Source organism: Lissotriton vulgaris, unplaced genomic scaffold, assembly GCF_964263255.1.
Source record: "Lissotriton vulgaris unplaced genomic scaffold, aLisVul1.2 SCAFFOLD_5849, whole genome shotgun sequence".
Lineage (NCBI taxonomy): Eukaryota > Metazoa > Chordata > Amphibia > Caudata > Salamandridae > Lissotriton > Lissotriton vulgaris.
This window is the reverse complement of record NW_028242929.1, coordinates 1-16,429: the sequence shown is the minus strand read 5'-3', so window position 1 is coordinate 16,429 and position 16,429 is coordinate 1. Positions and strand designations below refer to the sequence as shown.

Sequence of the window (16,429 nt, the reverse complement as noted above, 5' to 3'; positions counted from 1 at the left end):
TAGTCACTTTATGAACGTTGCTAGTTGGACATTGCATGCTGTGCTTGCAAAATAATTTAAGTGACACAACTTAGCAAGTAGCAAGATATGACAGAACTCTACTAATCAAGGGACACATACAGTAGGGTTGAGGATGTACATTTACAGTCCATACAATAAAATGACATTTTTGACATGTATGTGTGAGTAGGTATTTTATTGTATAGAAAGGGAGTGTTTACATCATACGTTCACCTCATGGAGGAAGGCCACAGGTAATTACTTGTAAATCCATTGACTATCAGTAATTGGTATTTCTTCATTACTGGGGTACACTGTCAGTAGGATGAGCACCGGACAGTGTATATTTAGTGTCCTGGTACAATAGGATATGCTAACGTGCAGTTTTGCGGAGGAATGGACATTCATCAAAATCATCTTCAGCTGATGTATGTGTTGTCTCAGCTGATGGTGTCATCACTGGTGCAGTCGACATAGGAGGCATACACACATCAGGGACTGCAGATGTTGAAGGGAGTGTTCCTGCATCATGTCCCTTGCCCATCAGGTAACGCATGAATGCACTGAGCATGACTGGCTAGTTTACCAGCACTGCTGCAACATCCCGTTGGTAGGCAGCCAAGTTGGTAAGGTATGCATCCTGTATTTGATTAATTACTTCAAGTATGTCCTGGATTGCACTAAGCCTGTTGGCAACTTCAAGGCTGGCACTTGTGTTGGGCATTTGTTTGTGCCTCTGCTGCATGACTTCAGATATGTCATTCAGGGCCTGAAACAAACCACGCGGTGGAGCATCGTTGCTGCTTCCATTTTGCGCACTGCCACAACTGGATCTTAGACAACGGAGGACTCCCTCTAGGGTGGCTGCCATGCTCTCTATCCCTCTACGCACCTCCTGTGCCAATTGACCCTGTACATCAACAACACGTTGTTCAAATACATTTAGCGTGTCCTGCAAGTGGTGAGGGTGAGATGTTGTGGGAGGTGGCGTCCGAGTGCTTCCATGTTGGTCGAGTGGAGATCCCACTATGCTGCTTTGCGTTCTTGTGCAGGGAGAGGGTGTTTGAATTGATTGTAACAGGTCCTGGAAGAGGCCTAAGTCCACGCTTGGTACACTGTCACCGTCCTCATCATCTGCTTCAAACAAAGGTTCCTGCTCATGAGTAGATGTTGCATGCCCTGAAATGTAAAAAGATGTCGGTTTATGCTCATGTCTGACATCTGGTCTACAGATTCTCAATTTTGAGTTATCTTGACTTTTGAACTTTGATGTGTGTCAACATGTCAAAGTTAAAGCTACACATCATCACTTATGTAACATAAAATGACATGGCATGATTAAATAGATGCATTCAAAAATTGTTTCCTATCACATGGCACATGGCCACACAGTGCATGCACACTTGCAACATTCAGCTTGAGTGCATGTCCTGATGGCTGTATTGTTGGTGGATATTGAAGACACATTCCAGCACAGTAGCAAGTCCAAGTGGCATTATGCATTCTGCATGTGTGTAACAGGTATCAGTCCACAATAACTGATGAATTGGCACATGGATTTATTAACATCTCACATCATCCCACCTGTCATAGCCGTCACGGCTGTGTTGTTTGTGTGTGACCCATTTCCTGTGTTTTCATGCTAATGACGTTATCTTGGAATGATACAGATTGCTCCTGGTATGTTGCTCAACCTACACGCAGCTCCGCCTGTGTGCCCCTGCTGCCGCTGCCGAGTACACACTGGTAGGTGTGCTCAACCACCGTTTGTGTGTCCCATGTGTGCCCTCTGTGCAACTGTTTTTCCCCCTGTTTGCACACCATTTTGCATTCTGTGCCACTGTTTCACCACCCGATGCACACTTGCTGCTCCCGCCTACCAGCTGCTCCTCCCTCCCACATCCCCATATATGCCAGACGTTGCGCGGCTGTGCGGCTGGCGCACCAAAGGCACACCTTAGGCAAGTCAGTCTGTGGCCATCCGCGCCTGGACCGTGCCCAGCGCCAGGACCCCTTGAGGCCACAAACACCACTACACCAGACTCCAGTACTACGCCTGTACCCTCTATGCACTCAATGCCGGCCAAAACCACACTTGCTTCCAGGCCGCCACAAAAACAGACACACGGGACACCCCATTTTGCTCTGGGATCTGCTCGACACCTCTGCCCCAGACGTGTGCTTCTTAACCGTGACCTGGTGGAACGACTCTTCTGCAACCAACATCACCATAGACATCCCAGACAGCTACAAGATCACCCCCAGGGATTGCGCTGACTAAATTGGTGGATGAATCTCCATCGACCACAAATCCACCCTCAAGGTCGGCACCCATGCAGACGACACCCTCAACACCGCTGACCACCTGCACTTAAAGATCCACACCGACACCCAACACCACCCTCAGAGGAACACCCGTCTACAGCACCCGGGACCCTGTGCTCAGTTCTGCAACTCCATCGATGACCTCGCCAGCACCCACGCACTCGCCTCCACGCACTACATAATCCTGTGGGACCTGAACTTACACCTCAAGAACAACAACAACGCCAACTCCGCCATACTGATCAACAACCTCACCAGACCCTGCCTCAGACAACTCGAGACCGCACCCACGCCACCGGCCACAAGCTGGATCCCGTCTTCTCAACAGGCACCCACGTCACCTCCAACCACACCACTGAACTTCACTGGAACGACCACCGCTGCATCAATTTCACCTTCAAGAAATCAACCACACACCACCGCAACCAACAGCTGCCTCGCCAATGCTGGGTCAAAGTCAACGAAGACCAGCTGGTCACCCCCCTCGCCCAGAACCCAAACAACAACCCCACCAACCCAGACGCCACAGCCCAAAACCTCTGACAGTGTATCTAGGACTGCACCAACACCTTTGCTCACTCAAGTTACCCTCCAACAGCCACGCCTGCAACAGAGCCACCTGGTTCACCGACTACCTCCAGACCTACCAACGCACATGCCGGAAACTGGAGTAGAAATTGCTCCACGGACACACACCGGACAACCACACAGTCTACAGGGACGCCACCTGTATACATCACCACCTCAACAGTTTGGCCAAGAGATCCTCCTTCAGAGCCCGGCTGGATACCAATGCACACGACAGCAAAGAGCTCTTCAGCATTGTTAAAGAACTCTAAAACCCCTGCGGCAACGCCAACAACATCCCACCCTCACAAGAACTGTGCGACTCACTGTCCATCTTCTCCCAGCGCACGTTTGGTGACATCCACGACAGCTTCAACACCACAACCGCCCCAACTATGCCAGACTCCACCTCCCCTGTTAGGGCCACCAGCGCCAACCGCCTCACCTTCTGGTACAACGTCAATGAGGATGAAACACACAAGGTCATTAACTCCATACACTCTGGATCACCAGCAGTACCATGACCACACCACATATTGTACGAAGCAGACAAAGCCATCATACACCAACTACGCAAGTTCATCTCCATCTTCTTCAATGCAGCAACATTCCTGGAAAGATGGAAGCACGCCAAAAGCAATGCCCTCCTCAAGAGGCACAAGGCAGACCCCAAGGCCTTCAAGGACTCACGGCCCAAGTCCCTGCTGACGTTCCCAACGAAGGTCATCTAGAAAATCATCAACATGCAATTGGTCCGCGAGCTGGAAGACACCAACATCTTGGACCCGTCCCAGTCCGGATTCAGACGTACATACAGCAGCAAGGCAGTCCTCATGTACGCCACAGACAACATCAGGCGCCAACTAGCCGACAGCGAGACATCAGCCCTCTTGCTCCTGGACCTGTCAACCGCCTTTGACACGGTATGCAATCACACTCTGAAGACACACCTCCAAGAATAAAGAGTCAGATAGAAGGCCCTAGACTGGACCACGTCCTTACTCTCCGGCAGAATCCAGAGTGTCCAGAGCTTCCAAATCCCATCCTTCAAATCCAACACCAACAACATAATCTGCGGCGTCCACCAGGGGTCATCCCTCAGCCCGACGCTGTTCAACATGTACATGTCCCCCTTGCACAAGTGGCCCGCCATCACAACCTCTACATCATGTCAAGGTAGCGCATTGCTGCAGTGGCGCTTCGTGCTTCTAGCGCTGATATTGCTTTTTAAAAAAGACTTCCTGATTATTCTTTTGTTTAGCTCTTGGTTGGTATTCCCCGTTTTTATTTCCCTCTTACTTGCATTTAAATAATGCCCCACACCGCTACTTGAGCGGGTCCGGTTCCTGGGGTGGGAGTCCATTTCCGGCGCCATCTTGGAGTGATGTGGGGGCGGTTCAGGCGCCAGCATTTGCGTATGCTCTACTGCGCAGGAGCCAGCTAGGGTCATCTACTTAAAGCTCCTCCCCAAGCGCAGCGGGATCGCGCAGCGGGGGCGCCGTCGCTTAGCCGGAGTCGTGCCAGAGTCCTGCCTGTCTGCGGCCGTCCGCGCTAAGGCCGTGCGGGGCGCTGCGGGTAAGTGAACCGTGTGAGATAAGTTTTTTCCACGTGTGTCGCGATGCTCACCTACTCTAGAGAGAGTTTATAGTCTATTGGGCAGGCCGTTCCAAGATGTGTGCTACCACCCATCCATCCTCTTTGCGGTCCTTATCAGTGTACCTGCAATAGGTGGATGCTTGACCCCCCGGTGTCTATTCACCAGAGGGGCACTCCGTCCGTCTCCCGGAGCAATGGCTCTGTGGCCATTTTGCGGGTGCTGAATCTGAATGCTAGATCTGTGGTAAAGCATCACCAAGCCATTTATGACCTTATTGAGGATGAGTCCCCTGACGTTTTCGCTATCACAGAAACCTGGCTTCAGGAGGCGGACGTGGCCATTATCAACTTAGCCTGTCCCCCTGAGTACTCTATGTACACTTTGAATCGACCTACTAGAGGTGGTGGCCTTGCCCTTATAGTCAGGTCCTGTTTTACCTGTAATTGGAATGGCCTCAACATCGCTGGCTGCGAAAGCGCCTCTGTTAAGATCTTAATCAGCCCCCAGTTTACGCTCTCTGGGATGGTTGTCTACCGACCTCCTGGTAGCGATGTAGTGTTCAGAGAAGCATTTCCAGATGCTGTTAGTACGCTAGTCATGGGCTGTGCTAACTTTTCCATCTTGGGTGACCTGAACCTGCATTTCGATATTCAGACCATCCCGGCGGTGAGCAGTATTCTAGCTGATCTAGAGGCTCTTCAGCTTTCCCAACAGGTATCCCAGCCCTCCCACGCAGGGGGCCACATTTAGGACCCCTTCTTTACCAACTTGGCCGAGGCTAGGGTTCTGTCCATCTCCCCTTTAGGGTGGACGGATCATTTTCTTGTGGCCGTTGGGTACCCTTTGCCTGAGACCCCTCCCACTCCATCGGTCAGAAGGGTTCCTAGGCGGCACTGGAACAAACTCAGGCTGGACGACCTGCACCGTCTCGTAGAGGAAGAGCCGCTAGGCCCTCTGGACAATGTGGAAATGGGCTATGATCAGTTCTGTACATGGATCTCCAAGGCATTGGACTCTCTGATTCCCATCGTCTCGAGCAAATTAAGCTCTATAGAGTCGAGTCCCTGGTATGACAGTGCGCTACGTGCCTTGAAGGGTATATGTAGACGGGCGGAAAGAGCGTGGCGGAGGTCTTATGGGGCTGATTTGAAAGCCGCATACGTTGCTTCCGTCAAGACCTACCACCGAGCTATTTGCAGAGCTCGTGCGGCGTTCTATGCTTCGGAATTCCGCAACAGCTCGAATCCGTCTAAGACCATATTTAAAGCCGTTAAAGATCTTTTGGCGAAAAGGACTTCCCCCCTGGCAGTGGGGTCCATCTCCCACTGTGAGACCTTGGCTTCCTTCTTTTTGGAGAAGGTCCAGATCATTTACCGGGCCTTCCCTAGTATGGGGCCTGTTTTGGGAGTTCTAGATGGTGCTCAAGATCATACTATCCTGCACTCTTTTCCCCCATTACTCTCGGAGGGGTTCAATAAATTTGCTTCGCAAATTAAATCTGGCTCTCCGTCGGATCCAGTAAGACCCGCTCTTTTTAGAGACCAGTCCTTTTTGGGGCGCTCTACAGTGTGTTCCCTAGTTAATCTTTCACTGGCCTCAGGTGTGGTTCCAACTAAATGGAAGCAGGCGGTGGTTTCTCCAATCATTAAGAAGCCTTTGTTGGACCCTTCGAAACCCGAAAGTTATCGCCCTATTTCATTACTACCCTGGCCGGCGAAGATTGCGGAGGCTCATGTTAACCTGGCCTTGTCAGAACATCTTGCTCGGACCAATGTCCTAGACTCCACGCAGAATTGCTTCCATGCTGGGCACAGCACGGAGACGGCCCTTCTTGCTATGGTAGAGCACCTACGTGCGGTTTTGGATGCTGGTCAGACGGCAGCGCTGGTATTATTAGACCTCAGCGCCGCCTTTGACACTGTTTCTCACAGCATTCTGCTGCACCGGTTGGAGGAGATTGGTGTTGGGGGACAGGCTTTACAGTGGTTTCGCTCCTTTCTCGACAATCTTTCTTTCTGTGTGGCCATCCCACCCTTTCAGTCCAAATTCCAGCCTCTGGCCATGGGGGTTCCACAGGGATCCTCGCTGAGCCCCACGTTATTTAACCTGTACGTGAGACCGCTGGCTGAGGTCGCAAGGCAGTGGGGCCTGACTATGGTCTCTTATGCCGATGACACTCAGCTGGCGGTTACTCTCAGTGGGGATGCGGAACAAGATGCCCCTAGGTTTCAGAATGGACTAAAGGCGGTGGCCAACTGGTTGACGGCGAACTGTCTCCAGCTTAATACTACAAAGACAGAGATTATGATTGTCGGTAAGAGAGTGGAGCTTTGGGGTGACAGGTGGTGGCCCTCAGAGCTGGGACCAGCTCCGACTCCGGTCTCGGAACTAAGAAACTTGGGAGTTTGGCTGGACGCTGGCCTCACCTTTGTTGGCCATACTAAGAAAACTGCAGCCTGCTGTTTTGGCGTTCTTTGGGGTTTAAGACCTGTTCTTAAATTTTTTGATGCCCCGACTAGGCAGCTGATGATTCAGGCTACGGTTATTTCCCGCCTGGATTACGCCAGCTCCCTCCTGGTGGGGGCTAATCAGGCAGAAATTACCCGCCTGCAGCGGGTACAAAATGCCGCAGCTAGAGCGATAGTCGGCCTGCCCAGATTCTGTCCTGTTTCCAACGTTCTCCGCTCCCTGCATTGGTTACCAGTGAGGATGAGAATTCACTTTAAGGTCCTTTGTTTGACTTTTAAAATTCTGAAAGGCATAGCTCCTCAGATTCTGTCCAATTTTCTGTCCTTCTATGTCCCGACACGCTCTCTTCGTTCCTTGGGCCAGGCCCTCGCCTTGGTCCCTCGGTTCAGGCTTTGTCGTGCCGGTGGTCGATTTTTTTGTGTAAAAGCTGCAGCTATCTGGAACTCTCTCCCGGTGGAAATTTGTTTGTTGGAGGATCTCATGCACTTTCGGAAAGCCATTAAAACTTTTCTGTTTTAGTCTTTCCTTTTAGCTGTCCCTATCTGATCTGGTTTTAGTTGTGCTATGTTCTACCTTGTTCGGGCGTCAGGACGCTCCTTTGCTGGAGCAGCTGTGCGCACAATAAATACCTATAACTACCTATAACATCTCCTACACCGACGACACCCAGCTCATCCTCTCCATCATCAGGGATCCACACACAGCCAAAACAAACCTCCACGAGGGAATGAAGTCCCTCACCAACTGGATGAGGAGCAGCGGTCTGAAGCTGAACTTGGACAAGACAGAGGTCCTCATCCTCGGACCCACACCCTCAGCCTGGGACGACTCCTGGTGGGCAAAAACACTGGGAACAGCACCAACACCCAATGACCATGCACGCAACTTACGATACATCCACTACTCCTCCCTCTCCATGTCTGAGCAGGTCAACACCATCTCCTCCTCCTGCTACAACAGCCTCCGCATGCAATGCAGGATCTACAAGTGGATCCCCACCCCAAACAAAAAGAACAGTAACACAGGCCCTCATCAGCAGCAGACTGGACTACGGCAACGCACTCTACGCAGGATTTCCAGCCAATCACCTACAACGACTGCAACGCATCCAATACACATACGGCTAAATGATTGTCAACGTCCCCCACCGCAGCCACATCATCCCCCAAATGTGAGATCTACACTGGTTCCCCATCAGCAAGTGGATCACCTTCAAGCTCCTGACCCACCCACACAAAGCACTCCACTAGGCCGGACCAGCCTACCTGTACAGCAGACTCAGCTTCTACACCCCCACACGCCAGCTCTGCTCCACTAGCCTCCCCCTCACCACTGTCCACCGCATCCTATGACCAACCTCCAGCAGCAGATCATTGTCCTACCTCGCCGCCAAGACCTGGCACACCCTCCCTGCCCACCTACGGCAGACCCAGGACCTACTCGCATTCAGAAGACTCATCAAGCCCTGTCTCTTTGAGCGGTAGCGGCAGCCCCCTCCCATCAGAGTGGGAGATCCAACAGGTGTTGTAGCATGCTGAAGGAGTGGTTCCAAGGACACGTACTTCTGTATTCTCTGAATTTGTCTTCATGCAGCTGTGGTTCATGCAGACTGCGACGTCATGCATTCCTCAATGTATTTGAAGTCTGGGGGTGGTGTAGTCTTAGGTGTGAGAGAGGGTGAGCTGTGTGTCATCAGCAATGAATACAATGTTGAGGCCGTGTTGGTTTAAAATGGCGCTGAAGCAGCCCTGTTGATGTTGAAGAAGGTCAGGCACATTGATGGACCCTCTGGCATTCAGCATTGGATTTACGTGTTTTTGGAGAGGAAGGTTGTCAGTCTGATCCTTGGACCTCTTGCTGGGATGAATGACCCAGTCAAGCGGTGTTCCTTGTAATCCAGCATCATGTAGTGTCGCAAATACTGTGTGGTGTGAGTCTGTGTCGGAGCCCACTCACGGCTCTTGGTCCCGGAGGGTGCGGATATCATCTGTGGCTGTGAATAGGGTGATCTTGGTGCTGTTGTTGATGTGATAAGGACAGGGCTCTATGTGATCCCACAGGTGGAAGTATCTCATGGGCGAGGGGGTGCATTCAGCACCCCCTCGAAGATATTGGATCTTCAACCTCCCAGACTCGGTCTGTATGACTCTGGTTTAGACACAGCGTTCTGTTTAGATGAGATAGATGTGTGAGTTGACTTTTCCGGCCTTCCATCTAGGCTACGGGCTACAAGCGCCAGGATGCTCCTTGGAGTGACAGTCGCGCTATAAAAGTGCATACTTACATTACAGCTGTGACTGGTGTCCCGGTGGGGATGGTAGTATGGCTGTTGTGTTGGGAGGGGTTTGCGTGGTGCTGCCTGTGGCATCTTGTGTGTACGGCAAAGTTGTTGTTGTGTATTTTTTAACTTTAGGTGAAACTTTGTTGCACACTTATCACAGGGCTGTAGTGCCAGGGTGATGTCTGTAGCTTTGCTGCATAGGTTGGTGTATTCATGCTTGACCTTGATGAGTTTGCAGGAATTTTCCGATTCTTAGAGTATTTATTTGTGGTAGTCCGTCATTGCGTCCATGTATGTGTTGGACATTTCAGGTGTCTTGGTGTTTATCCAGTTCTTCCCAAGGTATCTGCTGGTGCGTCTTGCTTCTTAGAGATCAGTGCTGTACCATGCGGTGTCCCTGTAGTGCTGTTTGTCAGGCTTGCGGAGGGTGGAGGGCTGTTATGCGCAGTTGTGTATCCAGGTGTGAAGTTCACTTGCTGAAACGCTGGTGTTGGCTGTGTTTGAGACCAGGGTGATGGTTAAGCTTTGTCAGCAGTGTAGGCAGGTGATATGGCTGTGGGTCATGTTTGCCAAGGCCTGTTGTCATTCTCCGATGTTTTCCATGTTTTCCGGTTCACACTCTGCTACTCTGGGCAATAGCTTGCTTAATCTCCACTACGGCCCCACCGTGATGGGATGCCTGGTCTTCACCTTAGGGATGCCCAGTAGGGGTTATCTCGCAGGGAAAGCCAGGACGGGTTCCCAAAGCAAGCGCTAAGAGACCTGTCGGTGATTTGGCGCTATATAAATCGAAATTAACATAACATAACATGTGTGAGTGCATGGAGGGTGGCAGAGCTGCATTAGTGAGTGACTCTAGATCAGTTGTTACTGGAAATACTTGCGTTTGGGACACGGATGTGCGCATACAGACTTGCCTTAGGCGTGCCTTCAGCACACCATGTGCATTCGTCTGCTGTGGGCTTGCACAGCGGCTGACATTGAGTAGGGTAAGTGTGAGGAACAATATTCTGTGATGCCGGAACACATGAAGACAGGGGTGGGGGCCTTAGTGGTAGAAATTTTAAAATATGTGGAGTGTGGGCTCAGATGAGAGCAATGAACTGACTTCTGATGAAGACACAAGGGATAAGTGACCGATGTGATCATGATATGTCTCCTCATGGCATGGGAGGGCGGGTAGGAGAGATCTAATATGAGGTGGGGCATGTGCAGATTGGCAAGATGACTCAGGTGCCACCCATGATGACCAGGGCAGTAATACCCACTTCCATGTTTGCTATGCAGGCTGCATTTCAGCCTCCATGGAAAACATGGCCAACACTCTAGCATGTGGCTGCATGACTTATCCCATTGCCAATTACCAGTCACACCAGCACTTCACAGCATTGTGATTGACTCAGGGTAGGGAGCCTGGCTGCCTAATTCCTTTTCAGTGACACAAAGGCAGGGTTGCATAATCTCCAGAGACATGAGACACAGCTTTGAGGTAAGACTTCCCTCAATATATGTTTTGCAGCACCCGCTCACACACACATCCCGCATCCATACGACATGCATTGTTATTTCCTGCATTTCCAAACTCACAGCTGTCCACCCCCGCAATTGCCAATGTTTGCCACTGTGCCCCCATGCAGAGCAGGTGTACCACTCTTGTGACAAAAGGCACATACATATTAGCAAAACATGCCATGACATCACATTCCATTGAATTAATCTTTAATACTAGGCGTGTTGCAACTGTAGAGTAGGTGTTGCACAGCGGAGACTTTAAGTACACTGTTCAAACTTAAGTGAGTACATCCCCAAACTATCCTTGTCACCACACACCCAGACATGAAGCATGAAAGGGCCGTATGTAGGTAAATGGCATTTACCGAATCGTAAATACTGAATTTTACCGATTCGGTATTTACTATTCGGTAAATGCCATGTAGATAATTATTCTGTAAATATTACCGAATCGTAATATGCGGTAATTACCGAATCGGTATTTACCGATTCGGTAATAGCCATTGATTCCTATGGGCCTTGAGGCCCATAGGAATCAATGGCAATTACCGAATCGGTAAATACCGATTCGGTAATTTTACCGATTTGTCAAGGGGGACAGGGTGTCACTTTGACACCCTGTTGCACCCCTGATTTTGGCTTGTGTGCAATGTGACAAACATACATGCCCTTAGGGCATGTATGTGTGCCACATGGCACAGGTGTACATGCACAGATGTGCATGTACACAGAAAATCGTTATTTACCATGCCATTGTATTTCATGGTAAATAACAAATTTCTAAGGGCCTGTGGCACTGTTTCCAGTGCCACCTACATCCCAAATTTCTGATTCTGTACATTTACCGAATCGGTACTTTACCGATTCGGTAACATTACCGATTCGGTAAATATACAGAATCTGTAATTTTCTGGCCCCCTACATCTGGAATTACGAATACCAGTCGGTAACGGCCGAAATCGGCCGTTACCGACCGGTATTTTGCCACCTACATATGGCCCAAAATCCTTTATGAGCAACAACGACACACCCAATGGAGTCAGATTTGAGACTAATGCACACACCATTTTTCCTTAGCAAAACAAATATACACACCATTTGTAATATTTTACAACATTTCACCCCCTATTTCTCATGATGTACATCAATACAAGTAAGAGTTGAGCCATATTTTACCCCATGAGACACCCAAATGTTCTTAATTGACACATAAATGCACAACATTTTACATATTTTGTACATTTATCACATTAATTTATTTTTTAACTACTGACACACATGACCACATGAAGTACTTACATCACAACATAATTGTGATCACAATGACGTATTTTGAAATGATATTGTGTAACACATGCGTTGCATTGTTGACATTGTACTGCCTGCATTGTAATGGTCATCTCAAAACACAAAGGCAACCATAGTCTATGCTGTTTGCATCTGACTGGCTAAGGTCCACACTCTGAACCAAGGATTATTCCTCTTGGACACTGCAACAATACAATGGCAGCAACCTCCTCACCATCAATCCTATACGCCACCTCACCTGCCAGGACCAACCTCTGCTCCAGATATCACCATCACTGTCACTGACAACATCTGTGTCACCTGCAGAAGGCAGCACGACAATCATGGAAGAGGCATTGAAAACCCATACACTGGTAACCTCAGAATGAGCAGGCACTCTAATGTGCCAAGGATGACCATGTACTACGGCAACTACATTATCCTGACCAGGCCCATGGCCATACTCAGCAGCACACTCATGTGCAGGACACCCAGCCCATGTGCCCCATTCTCCAACACCATTGTAGACCTGATTGCACCCCAGTGTCTGACATCCACAGACAGCATCCCTCTCGATGACCTCACGTTCCACCTCAGCAGGAAAAGTTACCAGACCACCAACACCTCCTGTGTAAATTCACTGACATCAGACACAAGCATCAAGGGACCTCAACACACCACTGAACAGGACACGGTTAAGTACATGTACTACGGCAGCAGGTACTTCTGATTCAGGCCAGACTTCATACTCTCGTGGCACTACCATCATTGGATGCATGACATATGTGACTTGACCAGCAGACACCACAGCGATCCTTGCACCCTCTTGCAGCTGGAGCAAGGACACTACATGATATCTCATCAACTCCTTGTGCAATGACAGTCCACCAATGCTTAAATACTTGTGACACTACAGCACACAACTACCACTGTTAGGATCTCAAATGACACCATCATTTCTGCACCCCTCATGAATGTACTTGCGCCAGTACTTTCCCCCTGCCTCATGGCAGGCATGAAGGTGGGGCAGTGCCATTGGAATAGGCTGCCACAATGCACTGCTGGAGTTGCGTCATGGTTGTGCATACACATACATAATGATTTCAGATGGATCAGTCATTACTTGACTCATGGAGCAATGTCCAGTGAGTACTGTACATCCATGCTATTGCAAGGGGGACATGGTGAGAAGTGTTGCCTCACTGCCTTCTTGCAGCAACACTTTTCATGGTTGGGGCATAGGAATGCACACAATATTGTTGTTGGTGCACATTCCTACAGTGTATCTTTGTCACAGGGCAACCCTGAAACCTTGTTTACAGCACTGTCCAGTACCAGGCCCATGCATAGATGTTGTCCCACAAATTGTCACCTTCCTTAGGGACAGGTATGTTCTGGCCTTACATTCCAGTTAATGTGCATTAGCGTGAGTTTGCTTGTTTCTTTGCATGTCCGTGACAGCCTTGCTAATCTTGTGAGGTGCAGTTAGTTTGATTGTTAGCATTATTTTGATATGTAACGCCTACCTTGCATGTCATTGCCATAATTTTGTTGGGACATGCAAGGCCATTGACATACAAGTTGCTATCACTCCTAAGCAGTTGCTCTCATCTGTATGCTACAGCTTGCTAATGTGAGAATACATTATTGGCACTTTAGATGCACAGACAGTGCTGCAGAGTCGCTGAGGATCCATTTGTATAATGCACTATGGTGAATATTTGCTGAATGTTTTGCAGCTGGGCTGCGCCACTTGCAATATAGGTGTGCTGCAGTGCATGCATAGGTACAGGGCATGAATGGAGTCCATCGATGAGATGGTGCACATTCCTGCACACTATTGATGCTAGGTGTTGTATCCCTGCAACAACACTATTGGTACACTTATGTTTTGGCCATTCTCGTGACAACATGGATGTGCTCTATTCACTGTGTGACACTACATGTTGCTATTCATGTTATATACGTCATTCATTCAGACGTAGCTGGTCAGTGCTTTAGTCATGCATTCATGCAGTCATGTCAGCAGCATCATTCAAGGGATGTATGACGGTGCAACGCATGCTTTTACCACGCATGCCGTTACAATGCAGTTTTTACAACGCATACCATTACAACGCATAGCGCTTTGGGGTGCTGGATAGTGAATAGTTTAATTTACTATTCCAACTCCAGTCCCCGTGGATAGTAGGGAAGGTGTTGGATAGTAAATTAAATCTATTCCCTATCCTAGAGCGCCCCCAGCGCACTGCGTTGTAATGGTTTGCGTTGTAATGGTTGCGTCGTAATGGTAGTGCGTTGTAAAAGTTTTGTTGTAAAGGCTGTTTACCTCATTCAAGTACAGCAAGCCTTGGTGCGAGCCTCTCAATCTGTGGCACTGCCTCACCCTTACACCTACCATGATGCAGGTGTGAGGTACTGACACACTTGCCAGATGCTATTTTATTTATAGAAATTAGATGGATTGCACAGCACCACTACTAAGACTTTTTATTGTATGTGCAGACCCACCCTGCATATGTTATGCATGATGCATGTATAATGTGGCACAGGGCTTCACATGCTCACTAACATTCCTGAGTACTTACCTTTACATATGCAGATAATGTAGCAGAAACCATCATGCACAAAGTAGAACAATAAAAGATTTTGGGCCAGCATGGGGTAACTATCAGTAGGGGCTCATTATTGGGCTCACCTGTCCTTCACAACAACATAGGTGCACAATGCTTGCCATGCGCCTACCCAGGCAAACTTGCACCATGTTGCAGGGGGTCCTGCAGTGCTAGGGGTCATTGTTTGTGTGCATGGAAGGGACACATTCCTGCATGAAGCAGTCATCAGATGATTTTTCCTCTTTCTATGTGTCCACTTGGATGCAACACCTATATGTAGGGGATATCGAAGAGGGAACAGATAATATTTTTTCAGGTTGTGCATGCCTTACACAGACCCTGAGGATGCATATGTTTGTTGCGCAGCGTAATAGTTACTGTTTGACTTTGCTATTGGGCATTGGGCATTGTCAATTGGACATGGATGTTTCTGGGTACACCCCCAGCAACAGCCCTGGAATTCCACTTTCTTACACTTTAATGTGGGAATGATGCCAATTACATAATATTTTGTACTATGTAACATGGCTGTGTCTGGACTATTATTGTGCCAGTGGCACATTGTGCCACCAGTACATAATCACAGTTACATCCTGGCAGCACAGTGGTGACAGTCCAGGTTATGAATGTGTTAAACTCGGTCTGTTGCAGGATGTTGTGTGATTGGTATTTCATAAGGGTTGTTTGATATTTGCACATGCGTGTGGCAATTGTCAGGTGTGCCAGTGGGCTAGGACTTCACTTTTGAAATATGTTTTTAGTTTTACATGGTATATGTTTTAAAAATGAGACATCTGCATGTCCAAGGTACAATACATTTGAGAGACACTTCACAGTTAATGACATGCATGACTTCTCTTTCCACAACCCATCAGTAATTCAGCCAGCCACCTTAGTTTATGCACTGCACAACATTACCTTGTTTGCAACATTGCCCCTTGTAGGAACTTACCCTGTGTGTCTTGCGGTTCCTCATGCTGTGCACTGTCCTGTCCTGCAATTCCTACCACCAACTCATCTGGGATGACCGCCGCAACCCGCTCCTCAAGGGGATCCAGCTTTTCCTGTTGTGCTGGGCTGCCTCCTCCTGTCAGCATTGCTTCCTTGCGATTTTGTGCCATTTTTTCTTTTGTCCTGCGCTTGATGTCATTCCAGCGTTTCTTAATGTCAATCACTGTCCTCTTTGATTGGGCCACACAGTTGACCTTTCTCATTATGGACTGCCAAATGGCCTCTTTTTTAGATAATGGCAACTTCGAACTTGCAAAAAGCTGGTGTTGGTGGTCTGTCACCTCATTGATGAGTATGTCGTTCTCCTCACCACTGAAATTTACTTTCCTTTTCCTCTTTCCCTGTGTTTCAGGCTGGGCATCCTGGCTGCCATGTGGGAGGTTCCCTTGACTGCTGCTGTCTCCTTCATGCTCTGTGGTAGCTATTTTTGGCTTTGCGGGAGAATTAGGAGATGGATGTGTGTATTTTTGTCGTTTTACCGGAATCTGACGCAACGTGAAAGTGGTGCACAGCGACGTAGCCTTGCGTCAGAACCGTGATTCTGACTTACGGCACTTACTGCACTTTTCTGGCAGTTGCATGACTTTGTTACGTCAAGACGGCAGCGTCTGCGTCACTTTTTTTCTACTTTCGGCGTCACTTGCGACATGATGCGCCATTGCATTCATTTGACGCATCAGCGTCGCAAAATAGTGAATTGTGACACATCCCTGTGCCTGCGCAAGGATGCGTCACTTTTCATAAATGAGGGCCAAGCATTTAGAC

The 16,429-nt window shown here is 48.9% G+C and overlaps 1 pseudogene; it reads right to left on the bottom strand.

Annotated features, from left to right (window-relative positions):
• Positions 1 to 373: 373 nt before the first annotated feature.
• Positions 374 to 16,095, bottom strand: LOC147668776 (uncharacterized; annotated as a pseudogene).
• Between the last annotated feature and the right edge of the window lie 334 nt (positions 16,096 to 16,429).